At 34.7% G+C, this 12,953-nt stretch overlaps 1 long non-coding RNA gene across 1 annotated transcript in view; it reads right to left on the reverse strand.

Moving 5' to 3' along the window:
• Positions 1 to 379: 379 nt before the first annotated feature.
• The window catches only part of LOC145537978 (uncharacterized), a 501,457-nt gene continuing 488,883 nt past the window's right edge, over positions 380 to 12,953 (reverse strand). The window contains exons 16-17 of the long non-coding RNA XR_014076549.1: positions 4,468 to 4,551; positions 380 to 1,536 (exon numbers count right to left, since the gene is read on the reverse strand). This is a non-coding gene — a long non-coding RNA (uncharacterized LOC145537978). The remainder of the gene's footprint in view (positions 1,537 to 4,467; positions 4,552 to 12,953) is intronic.

Here is a 12,953-nt window from a genome sequence, read left to right on the forward strand (position 1 = left end):
AGGTACATTGGGGATGTGAACATTAGGTAAAATTTGAAGTGGTAGAAGGATACAGTCATATAAAAGCAGGGAAAGACCATTCCAAGAGCAAGTATCTTATTCAAAGCCCTTATGACAGGTTCCTATTAGATTTTTAAAGGATCACTCTGCTATGAAGAGAATACAGAGGAAATGAAAAGAAGGGGAAGCCACTTAGAAAGTCATCCAGTCCAGGTAGGAGACCATAGAATGGAAATGGAAAGAAGTATATGAAATGTAAGTACTTATTAAGTACCTAGTATGTTAGTTGTCAGATAATACATATTATTTGATTTAATATCTATTTGATGAATTCATTCAGTATTTAAGCTTTAAGAAGTTAAGACAACTTTGGACTAAGTTTTGAGTAATTGCCTTTTATTTTTGTCACCATATCTGCCTGTTAAAGTTTTCCAATTCCAAACTGGCAGAGAAAAATTTCCCTATATTCTCAGACAAATTAATCTGTTTCCACAGTTACAGCAAATCTGTCCTAGTACCATTGTACTATTTATCATTGTCTACCTTAGATGAGATATTTGTGTTCATATGCCCAATTAAAGTATGGGTACAGTGAAGGTTGGTAATTGTTTTTGAACTCTGATACAATGGGCTATACATAGGAGATATTAAATTATGTTGGTTGAGGTTAATGAATGCTGTGAAAAACTGGGAAAAATCAGTCTTTGTTCGCCCATGGCTGATCCGTGTTGATGTTTGGCAAAAACCACTACAATATTGTAAAGTAATTCGCCTTTAATTAAAATAAATAAATTAATTAAAAAAACTTTGCTTTGAATCAGTCAGAAATAATCTCCCAGTATACATGAAAATATTTATACTTATTTGAAGTTAAAGATTGTTTTGAAAAGGCAGTGTTTTAAAACATGTTTCAATCTCAGATATACTAAAAGCAGGTTTCATTAGTGTAGTTTTTGATGATGCATTTTATGGAGCTAAAGGAAAATGTATTTTCATTTCTCTTTGATGCTTAGCTAGGAGTGGAATTGCTGGACCATAGGGTAAGGTTATGTTTAACTCTCTCAGAAAATACCTAAACTTTCTCCAAAGATGTTTACTATTTTATGTTCTCAGTACTTATGTATGAAAATTCATTCTTCTCCATGTTTTTATTAACTTTTGCTATGCCATTTATTTAAAAATTTTCAGCCATTTTAGAGGGTAGGGAGTGCTATTTCACCAAAATTTCCGTCTGAAGTTTCCTGATGACTAATGATATGGAATACTTCATCATATCCTTATTAATCATTCATTTATCCTCCTTTTTGAAGTATTTCAGTCCTTTACCAAATTAAATTTTTTTCCAGCTATTTTGAGATGTAATTGACATAAAACTTTGTGTAAATTAAAAGAGTACAACATGGTGATTTGATACACATATATACTGCAAAATGATTACCACAATGAAGTTAACACATCTGTCACCCTCACATCATGTAATTACCAATTTTTGTTGTTACGGTGGTGAGAACATTTAAAATCTACTTCCTGAGCAACCTGCAAGTATACAGAACAGTATTGTTAACTATAGTGGCTGTACTGTATATTACATAAGATACACTGTAATATACACACTGTATTGTATAAAAGATAATAAATTCATATTTTAACTCAAAATTTGTACCCTTTGACCAACATCTCTCCATTTCCCCCACCCACCAGCCTCTAGAAACAAAACGTCTACTCTATTTCTATGAACTCAGTTCTTTTGATTCCACATTTAAGTGAGATCATATAGTATTTGCCTTTCTCTGCCTGACATTTCATTTAGCATAATGCACTCAAGGTCCATCCATATTGTTGTAAATGACAGGATTTTGTTATCATTTTATGGCTGTATAAATATTCATATGTATTATATATAGGAAGGCTTAGCAGGTGGTGCTAGTGGTAAAGAATTTGCCTGCCCACAGGAGACATAAGATACACGAATTTGATCCCTGGGTCAGAAGATCCCCTGGAAAAGGGCACGGCAACCCACTCTAGTATTCTTGCCTGGAGAATCCTATGGACAGAGGAGCCTGGCAGACTGCAGTCCATGGGGTCGCAGAGTCAGACATGACAGAAGTGACTTAGCACACACATTATATTTAGGTAATTATAGTTAAAAAATATATGATATATACATGTATTCTATTATACATAGGTATGTTACATATGTATATATGTATGTGTGTGTATATATATATATATATATCAAGGAATGAATGGCTGAAGAAAATGTTATATATAATAATTATGATTATATTATATATTACATATTTATATATTTATTTTTATAAATATAATTTATAAAATTATATATTATATATACAATTTTATATGTGATTTTATAAATATATATCATATGTAATATAATAATATATTATATATATGAGAAACATTTTCTTCAGTCAGCCATTCATCCCTTGATAGACACTTATTTATTACACTTCTCAGCTACAGTGAATAATGCTGCTGTGAGTGAGATTGGGAGTGCAAATATCTCTTTGAGGTAGTGATACCTTGTCCCTTGGATATATATTAATACCAGGAACTAAGATCATATGGTAATTGTTTGTAATTTTTTTGAGGGAACTCCATACTCTCTTCCATAGCAGCTGTAACAGTTTACATTGTCACCAACAGTGCAAAAGAGTTCCTGTAACTCCACATTTTCCTCAGCACTTATCTCTTGTCTTTTTGAGAATAGCCATTCTAAGTGACGTGATGTCTTATTGTAGGTTTGATTACATCTCCCTGATAATTAGTGATGTTTATTACCTTTTTTTGCACTTGTTTGCCTATTATGTTCTCTTTGAAAAACATCTATTCAGTTTCTTTGCCTGATTTTTAATGAGATTATTTTTGATTTTTGCTGTTGATTTGTATACACTCTTTATATTTTTTGGATATTAACCTCTTATCAGACTTATGACTTGCAAATATTTCCTCCCATCCTGCAGGTTGCCTTTTCATTTTGTTGATTCTTTTCCTGTATGGCAACTTTTTTACTTTGATGGAATCCCACTTGATTTTTGCTTTTATTACTTGTGCTTTTGGTATCATAGCCAAAATTTCATTGCCAAGACGAATGTCAAGGAGTTTTCCTTTAGGTTTTCTTTAGAGTTTATGGTTTTAGGCCTTACATTACGTACTTAATCCATTTCTAGTTAACTTTTGTGAGTGGTATAAGACAGGGTTTAATTTCATTTTTCTTTTTTTGCATGTGGGTATCCCTTCACTAATTTTTTTTAAGAAAAACTTTATTTCAACCAGATTCAGTGGTATGCATCTATAGCAAAGGCTGACTGTAGCAATCTCTTTTCAAACCTGCACTGATGTAAAATTAGACATTACTTGGGAATGATTAATTTCTGGTAAAATGTAGATTCAATCTAACATTACACCAATTTTTACACTTATTGTAGACCCTTTTAGTACTAGAGGTTAAATTTTCATCACCAAAAAATGAGACTAACCTTATAGCTACTACTAAGGTAATGAGCTGTGAAATGAATTCCCCATGATTGCTTTGAAAGTATACCCCGAGGTTGTTAAAGAGAAATTCTGGCCTCATCCAAATCTGTTATTTAATTATTCAGTCATCATCTACTATTGGCTTGGTTGTCACTCCTCTTCTTTTTGACCCCAACCAATTAAATGCCAGTGTTTCTCAACTCTTTAATAAGGGCATTTTTTTTTTCCTCCACTTCTGTGCTCACAGGACTAGTCAAAACGATTCTGCCCAAATCAGGCCTGACTGCACTAAGTCTTCCTCCTGTAGACAGGGATCCTATGTTCACCATACGGACTTCATTCTTGGACAGCCTTTGCACTTTTGGTGCTTCCTTGTCTTCTTCAGTGCCTATATGTAGAAGCTGTCTAAACAGGTCGTTTCCAATTCTGTGAAGATCTCAGGTAAAGCTTCCACTGCTCCAAGTACCTGCCTCACCATTCTACCAGTCTGGCACAAAGTGGGGTCAATTTTTGTTCCAACTTCAATAAGACCTCCTGGAATACCATATAGAAGATCATTGTCCCTTTACTAAATTAAAAAAAAAACTGTGTTGTATGTCTTTTTATTATTTAATTGTAGGTGCTCTTTATATAAATAATATATGTATTGTATATATCATTATACATAATAACATACGTGTAAACATCTTGATCCCCTTCTCCCAATCATTCTGTTCACTTCTGACAACCACCAATCTGTTCTCTTTATATCTCTTTACATATATATATACATGGATATGCTACATACTTCTATTATAGTTTTCTGATGGAAATGATATCTTACATATTTTTTACTATGTACATTTTAAAATTCTTTTATTACTGAAATTTATTACTATAGTTGAGAAAGAACATTAGTTTTCAGAGTACAACATAATAATTTGACATTTGTATACACTGTGAAATGATCACCAAAATAAGTCTACTTACCCTCTGTCATCATGGAAAGTTTCAGAAACAATTTTTTCTTGTAATGAGGACTCCTAAGATTTGCTTTCTTAGCAGGTTTCAGTTCTGCAATAAAGTATTATTAACTATAGTCACCATGCTATACATTATATTCCTATGACAATTATTTTATAATTGGAAGCTTGTAACTCTTGATCCTCTCCACCCATTTCTCCCAACCACCCCCTGCCACTTCTGGCAACCACTGATCTGTTCTCTTTATCTATGAGTTTTGCTTGTTTCATGTTTTAGAAGTGAAACATATAAATGTTTTTAGAAGTCTACTCTTAGAAGTCCACATGTAAATTAAACCATATAGTATCTGTCTTTCTCTGATTATTTCATGAAATATAATACTTTCTATATCCATCCACGTTTTCTCAAATGGCAAGATTTCTTTCTTATGGCTGAGTAGTATTCCACTGTGTGTATACACACACATACACACAGCCCTCCACTTTTCCCTATCCATTCATCCATCAATGGACACTTGGGTTGTTTCCATTTTGTGACTGTTGTAAATACTGCTACAGTGAACTTAGGGGTGCATATACCTTTTGGAGTTGGTGTTTTCATTTGCTTTGAACAGCCAGAATTGGAATTGTTGGGTCCATATGGTAAATCCGTTAGGAATTTTTTGAGGAATCTCCATACCAGTTTCCATAGTGGCTGTACCAATTTAAATTCCCATCAACAGTCCACAAACGTTTCTTTTCCACATCCTTTTCAGAATTTATCTCTTGTTTTAATAACAGCCATTCTGACACATGTGGGGTGATAACTTGTTGTGATTTGATTTGCATTTCCCTCATGATTAGTGGTGTTGAGCATCTTTCCATGTGCCTATTGGCCACCTGTACATTTTCTTTGGAAAAATGTTTGTTCAGATCCTCTGCCCATTTTTAGTCAGATGGTTAGTTTATTACTGAGTTCTTTATTTTGGTTAGTAACTCTTTATCAGACATATCATTTGCAAATATCTTCTTCCATTCAGTAGATTGCATTTTTACTTTGTTGATGATTTCCTTCACTGTATGGAAAGATTTTTGGTTTGATGTGGCCTATTTGTTTATTTTTGCTTATCTTTCCATTGCTTCTGGAATCATATCCCAAATTTTATATACATATCCAAATTTATATATACATATACATAAACATATGTATGTGTGTGTGTGTGTGTGTGCATATATATATATATATATCAATATATAACTTAACTATATATATATATAGTTAAGACCAAGGTCAGTCAAGAGCATACTGCTTATGTTTTCTTCTAGGAGTTTTATGGTTTCTGGTCTTTCATTCATTTTGAGTTAATTTTTTGGTATAGTATAAGATGGTGGTCCAGCTTTCCCAACATTATTTGTTGAAAAACTGTCTTTTACCCATGTATGTTGTTGCTTCCTTTGACATAAATTAGTTGACTATATGGTATAGATGTATTTCTGGGCTTTCTCTTTTTTTTAATTTTTTATTTATTTTTTTAATTAGTTTATTTATCTATTTTTTAACTTTACAATATTGTATTTGTTTTGCCATACATTGACATGAATCCACCATGGGTGTACACGTTTTCCCCTTCCAGAACCCTCCTCCCACCTCCCTCCCCACCCCATCCCTCTGGGTCATCCCGGTGCACCAGCCCCGAGCATCCTGTACCATGCATTGCTTTCTATTCTATTCCATTGATCTATATGTCTGTTTTTATGCCAGTGCTGTACTATTTTGGTTTGTAGTATAATTAGAAATTTGGAAGTGTGATACCTAATGCTTTGCTTTTCTTTCTCACAATGGCTTTAGCTACCTGGGATCTTTTTTGGTTCTATACAAATTTCAGAATTGACTTTCTATTTCTGGGGAAAATGCCATTGGACTTCTGATGGGGATTGTATTGAATTTGTAGACTGCTTTGGGTAGTTTGTACATTTTACCAATATCAATTCTTCCAGTTTGTGAACAAAGAATATCGTCCCATTTATTCATGTCTTTTAAAATTCCTTTCATTAATGTACTTTTCAGTGTATAGGTCCTTCATCTCCTTGGTTAAGTTCATTCCCAGGTATTTTATTCTTCTGATGTAATCAAAGGTATTTTGTAAAGGAGCTTGTTTTCTTAATTTCTTTTTCTGATAATTTGTTGTTAGTCTAGAAAAATACAATAGCATTTGTACCCTGAAACTTTACCAAATTTGTTTAAATGCATTTAGTAGTTTTAGCAGTTTTTTTTGGTGGTCTTTAGGGTTTTCTATATATAAAATCATGTTGTCCACAAATAGTGACAGTTTTACCTCTTCCTCTCTAATTTGGATGCCTTTAATTTTTCCTGCCTAATTGCTAGCAATTTCAGTACCGCTGCTGGTGTTTAGTTGCTAAGTTGTGTCGGACTCTTTGCAACCTCATGAACTGAAGCCTGCCAGGCTCCTCTGTCCATGGGCTTTCCCAGGCAAGAATACTGGAGTGGGTTGCCATTTCCTTCTCCAGTGGATCGTCGTAACCCAGGGATCCAATCCATCTCCTATGCATCTCTTGCATTGGCAGGTAGAGTCTTTATACTGATCCACCAGGGAATGTTGAATAAGAATGTGTTAAGGTCCACTACTACTATTTATTGATGGCAGTTATTCCCTTTAGGTCTATTAATATTTGCTTCTGGGTTTAAGTACTCCTATGTTGGATGAATAAATATTTTCAAATATTACATCATCTTGTTGAATTAACTCCTTTATCATCACGTAATGTCTATCTATGTCTTTAATTACAGTCTTTGATTTAATGCCCATTTTGTCTGTTAGAAGTATAGCTACGTCAGTTTTTTCTTGGTTTCCATTTCATGAAATACCTTTTCCACTCCTTCACATTCAGTCTGTGTGTCCTTTTATCTGAAGTGAGTCTCCTGTAAGCAGCATATATGTGGGTCTTGTCTTTTAATCATTTCAGCCACTCTGTCTTTTGATTGGAGTATTGAGTTTATTTACATTTAAAGTCATCGTTGATAGGCATGTACTTATTGCAGGTTTGTTAACTGTTTTCTGGCTATTTCTGGCTAATTCTCTGTTCCTTTCTTCTTCTTGATTTCTTTCCTTGTGGTTTGATGACTTTATAAAGTGTTATGCTTAGATTCCTTTCCCACTATCTTTTGGGTATCTACTATGTGTTTTGTTTGGTGGTTATTATGAGACTCAGATATAACAGGGTATATATGTAACAATCTATTGTAAATTGATAGCAAGTTAAGTCTGAATGTATTCTAAAACTTAGCTTATTACTACCCTTCCTGTTGTATTTTTGATTTCATATATTTATTTATTGGCTGTGCTGTAGGGAACGAAGAATCTTAGTTCTCTGAACAGGGATTAAACACATGTTCTCTGTAGTGGAATTATGGAGTCTTAACCACTGGGCCACCACGGAATTCCCAGTGTTGTATTTTAAAGCTTTTAACTTTGTGTATCCCTTATTTAACTATTGTAGTTATTTTTACCTCTCTTGTCTCTAACCTTCATACTGATTTTATAAGTAATTGATCCATTAGCTTTACTACATTATTAACCTTTACCAGTGAGATTTTTACTTATGTTTTCTTGCTACTAATTAGAACCCTTTTTAGCCTAAAGAGTTTCCTTTAACACATTACCAACTGGGGGATTTTTGCAGAAACTAACTCGGGTGGCCAGCGATTTGTTATGTAAGTGAATATTGAAACACCCACATTGAGTAAGTATCAACAACTTTTTGTGCACTTAATGTATTTATTTGAAGTTTTGCACATGTCTTACTAAAGCATTCGAATATTTAGAATGTGATGGGCAATACAGCAGGCACCTGTGTGGAGGGAATCAGAACATGTATTACAAATATACCATGTTTCACTGTGCCTTCCCTGGACGAGCAGACTCTACACTTTCTAGCAGAATTTTTTTTAAGTTGTGTGGGTATTATTGCCTCTAGGACATGTTCTTTTATTTTACCTGATAGTCAACAAGGTGGATCTTTGCCGGGGGGCTCTTCTAGAAACAGCACAAGAAAGACCAGGTGCAGGACTACCACTACATTCACCAGAATGGTCAGTTCACCCATTCTCTCACTACTGCTAACAAAAATTGCTTGTAAGTCATTTTATTCTGTGTTTTAAAGCTACAATAAATTTTAAACACATTGAATAAACTGCAATTACTGTTAGAAACCCATTTTCAAATTTTCTGGAGGATATTGAAGTTTGCCAGATATTGGATTGCATCCATCAATTCCTTTCATATATTTATTTATTATACTCTAATACACAAGTGGGCTTAGTTATCTGATAGCCAGTCCTCCTGTCTTCTTTTTCTGTAGATGCTATGGAGGTGTCATGAATAGTTGTCACCATGAGAAGTTGTCTTTCCATATAAAAAGAACCATTTCTCCCTTCTGTAAGAATGTCATTTCTCCCCTCTGTTGATTTTTAGATTCCTCCTTTAATTGGTTTGGTAGATCACAATTCTCTCTGATAGTCCCACAAATTCTGTGGTTTTATATTTCAGATGTGAACACACTATTGCAATAATTGTCTTGATAAATATGGTTCCATGAACCAATATAAGGTTGTAGGACTGATAATATTGTTTCCTGCAGTTTCTTTCCTTCACCTCTGTAAATCTCAAGGTTGCATATATATCCTGTTTCCATATTTTCTAAGTTTTCCAGGATTATATGTTTTGAATCTGAGTTGTCCTCTCTACTTTATCATTGCCTCATCAAATGATTGCTCTTGTTTGGATAAACGAATCAATCAATATTTTGGTAGAAAATAATTCAAAAGAGGTTTAACTTTTGAAATTCTGTCTGCAGGAAGTGGAGTTCCCAAGTTATTGGTAAAGGGAAGAAATGTCATTTTTTGTTTGAAGGTTTTTCTCGTTATAATCTTTGGAAAGATACATGTTTCAAGTGAAGGATCAGTCGAATGATATTCTTTCCAGTGTGACTTTATTTGTCCCATCAAAATTATTAATCCAAGAAACTCCTTCATGTCACTACTAGTTACATTCAATCCCTTTTAAAACTGTATCATACTTTTTATATAATTTGTCATTCTGTTGGTGATACAAATTTGTTTGAGTGACCAACTTGAAAAATTCATTGCCAAAAATTGCTATTTCACTAACACTTTGCAGGTTATTACATTCAATAATTATATAACTTCCTGAAATACCTGTAAAACCTTCCAATTTTCATGAAATGTTGTCTTCAATCCACTCATCTATAGAAGCAATGGAACATTCTCCAGCACTGTTTCATTTTCACTTTCCATATCAGAATCAATCACTATGTTTTTTTGTCTTTTTGTTGGTCATATAGTCACATTGTCTGAATCAGAACTATATTCTGAAGAACTATCATATTCTGAGTCACTAGTATATATGTCAGACAATTAGATAAAGCATCTGCATAAAATTCACTCAAATTCTTCACTCAAAATTTTGTGATGCATCATTTTTGAAGATTTTATGTTAATAAACATGTTTATAATATACACAAGTTTGGAACAAAAACCTAACAGCACAAAATATGGATGATAATGACAATCATAAGTTATATAATGAACCATTGATCAATGTTAAGGTCTGACAACTGTACATGGTGATGTTAATTGTTTCATGCTCTAAAACATATTGATACATCTCTAGTCAGTGATCAGGTAACAAAAGACATATTAATATGTCTCTGGTCAATAATGTGTTTAACATTTCCTGCAAGACTGTTTTAGTGGTAATGAACTCCTTTAGTTTTTGTTTGTCTAGAAAGCTCTTTATCACTTCTTCAAATTTGAATGATAACCTTGCAGGCAGAGTGTTCTTGGTTCAAGGTTTGCCCTTTCATCCTTTAAATATATGGATCCACTCCCTTCTGGCCTGTGGACTGTCTACTGAAAAATCAGCTGATAGCCTTATAGGAGCTCCTTTGTATGTTATTTGCTGCTTTTCCTTTGCTACTTTTAATATTCTCTCTTAACTTTTGCCATGATTACAAATACATCTTGGTGTGGAAGTTCCTCCATGGGTTCATCCTACATGGGACCCTCTGTGCTTTCTGGACTTGGGTGACCATCACCTTTCCCAGGTTAGGGAACTTTTCAGCTATTTTAAATATATTCTTAGCCCCTTTCTCTCTCCTCCCTCTGGGATCATTATCTGTTGATGGGTGGGTCTGTGTCTCTACCTAGTTATTTGGCCTGAAGCATCCTAGCACTGGCACCTACAAGCTATTGGGTGGGGCCAGGTCTTGTCACTAATGAACTAGAGGGAGGATCCTACAATGGCATCTGCCAGCAGTGGCTTCCACAGGGTAGAATGAACTCCAAATATGGCTGCTGCCATCTATCCACGTCCCCAGTGTGAGCTGCATCCACACTCTACCTCTGCAAGATATGCTCCAAGACCAGCAGGTAGATCTGACTCAGGTGTCTATCAAATTAGTTTGCACTGAGTCCTGGTGAGCATGAGATTTGTGTGCATTCTAAGAATGAAGTCTCCATTTTCTGAGGTCCTATGGGACTCCTAAAATTGAGCCCTGCAGGTCTTCAAAACCAAATGCTTCGGGAGCTTGTCCTCCCAGTGCCAGACCCCTGGGCTGGGAAGCCAGATGTGGGTTCAGAGCTTGCACTTCTCTTGGAAAAACTCTGCAACATAAATATTTTCCAGCTTCTGGGCTTTACACTCAGGGGTATGGGACTTGATTATATCATTAGTCCACCCCTTTATCCTATCTTTAGTTGTAAAAGATATTTTCTGGTAGGTTTTGGTCTTTTTCGTAGATGGCTGTTCTGAAGATAATTGTGGATTTGGCATGCTCGTGAAAGGAGATAGGTTCAGAGTCTTTTTACTCCACTAACATGGCTGATCTCCAGGTCTGCTTTAATTTTTTTCCAACAATGTTGTGTAGCTTTCATTGTAGAAGTCTTGAACATATACTGTTAAATATATGACTAGAAGTGAAAGTGAAAGTGTTAGCCACTCAGTAGTGTCCAACTTGTTTGCAACCCCACAGACTGTAGCTTGCCAGGCTCCCCTGTCCATGGGATTTCACAGGCAAGAATACATGAGTGGGTTGCCATGCCCTCCTCCAGGGGATCTTCCCAACTCATGGATCGAACCTGGGTCTCCTACATTGCAGGCAGACTCTTTACTGTCTGAGCCACCAGGTAAGCCCAAAACTTATGACTAAGCACTTTTAATGCTATAGTTCATTTATCTATTTAAAAATTATCTCCAGGATCTGTATCGATGCCCCCTTTATTACTGATACTGCTATTTGTGTTCTTATTCTTTATCTCTTTCCTCATCATTCTAGGTATAGGTTAATCAAGTATATTAATCTGCTGGAGAATTAACTTTTGTGTTGTTTTTTATTTTTAGTTTCTCTTTGTAATATTTATATTCTTTTACCTACTTTCAGTTTAATTTTGAAATATCAATTTAAAATTCTCTCCTCCCATCCCTTTCCCATCAGATGAGAAGTTGTTTGAGGACAGGGACAATATCTCATGCTTGACATGTTAAACCTCAACATATATTTTTAAAATCAGTTATGAAAACAGAGATGAAAAGGTTCTAGTTCTGCAGCATTTCATCTGCTTAATATTTGTATTAGTTATCTTGCTGAATAATAAATTACTCTAAAGGTTCTTATCTGATGAGGAAGGGAAGAAATATAAGAAAATGATTTAAAATAAAAATCTATTTTAAATGATGGAGTATAATAATGTAAAAGACACAGAGAGAGGGACCAGCCAGACTGTATCAAATTTAAGTCTAGATTTTGGACAAATAAATTTCTCTGAGCTTCAGTTTCCTCATCAGAAAATATGGTAACACTACCACTGTGAAAGGGTTGTAGGATTAAATGAGCTGTAACCATATATGTGTGCATAGAACATATTAGGAGCTCAATAAATGCCATTCATGTCTATATTTGAAAAACATGCTCTCAGAGTAGGGTTGTTGAATGTGTGGAAATAAATACTATGCATAGCACAGGATATAGTTTATTTCAGTTCCACCCAGAGTATTGTTGTTGTTTAGTCACTCAGTTGTGCCTGACTCTTGCAGCCCCATGGACTATAGCCCACCTGGCTCCTAGCTGAAGTGGGCTGCCATTACCATCTCCAACAAAGAGTATTAACTGCTCTATCAGTAGAATCAATAAATCATTTCATGGTTATAGGAGGCAGAAGGAATCTACATACTTTTCGGGGTAGTAATTTTTGCTTAAAAAGTTAAAATCTACATCTTGCTTCTCCAACTGAAGATTGGTTTTGTTTTGTTTTTTTGCAAAAAGCCTACCTGAGTTAGTGCAATATTAAAGGGAGATGGAAAAAAAAAGCCAAGATTGGGCACATGAAACAACTTTGGACTTCTGTATTCAAGAGAGTAGAGTGAAAGCCAGTACCTGGATCGGAGAGTAGAGTGAAAGCCAGTACCTGGATCAGGA

This window comes from Giraffa tippelskirchi, chromosome 2 (genome assembly GCF_054371585.1).
Source record: "Giraffa tippelskirchi isolate mGirTip1 chromosome 2, T2T-mGirTip1v1.2.pri, whole genome shotgun sequence".
In the NCBI taxonomy this organism is placed as follows: Eukaryota; Metazoa; Chordata; class Mammalia; order Artiodactyla; family Giraffidae; genus Giraffa; species Giraffa tippelskirchi.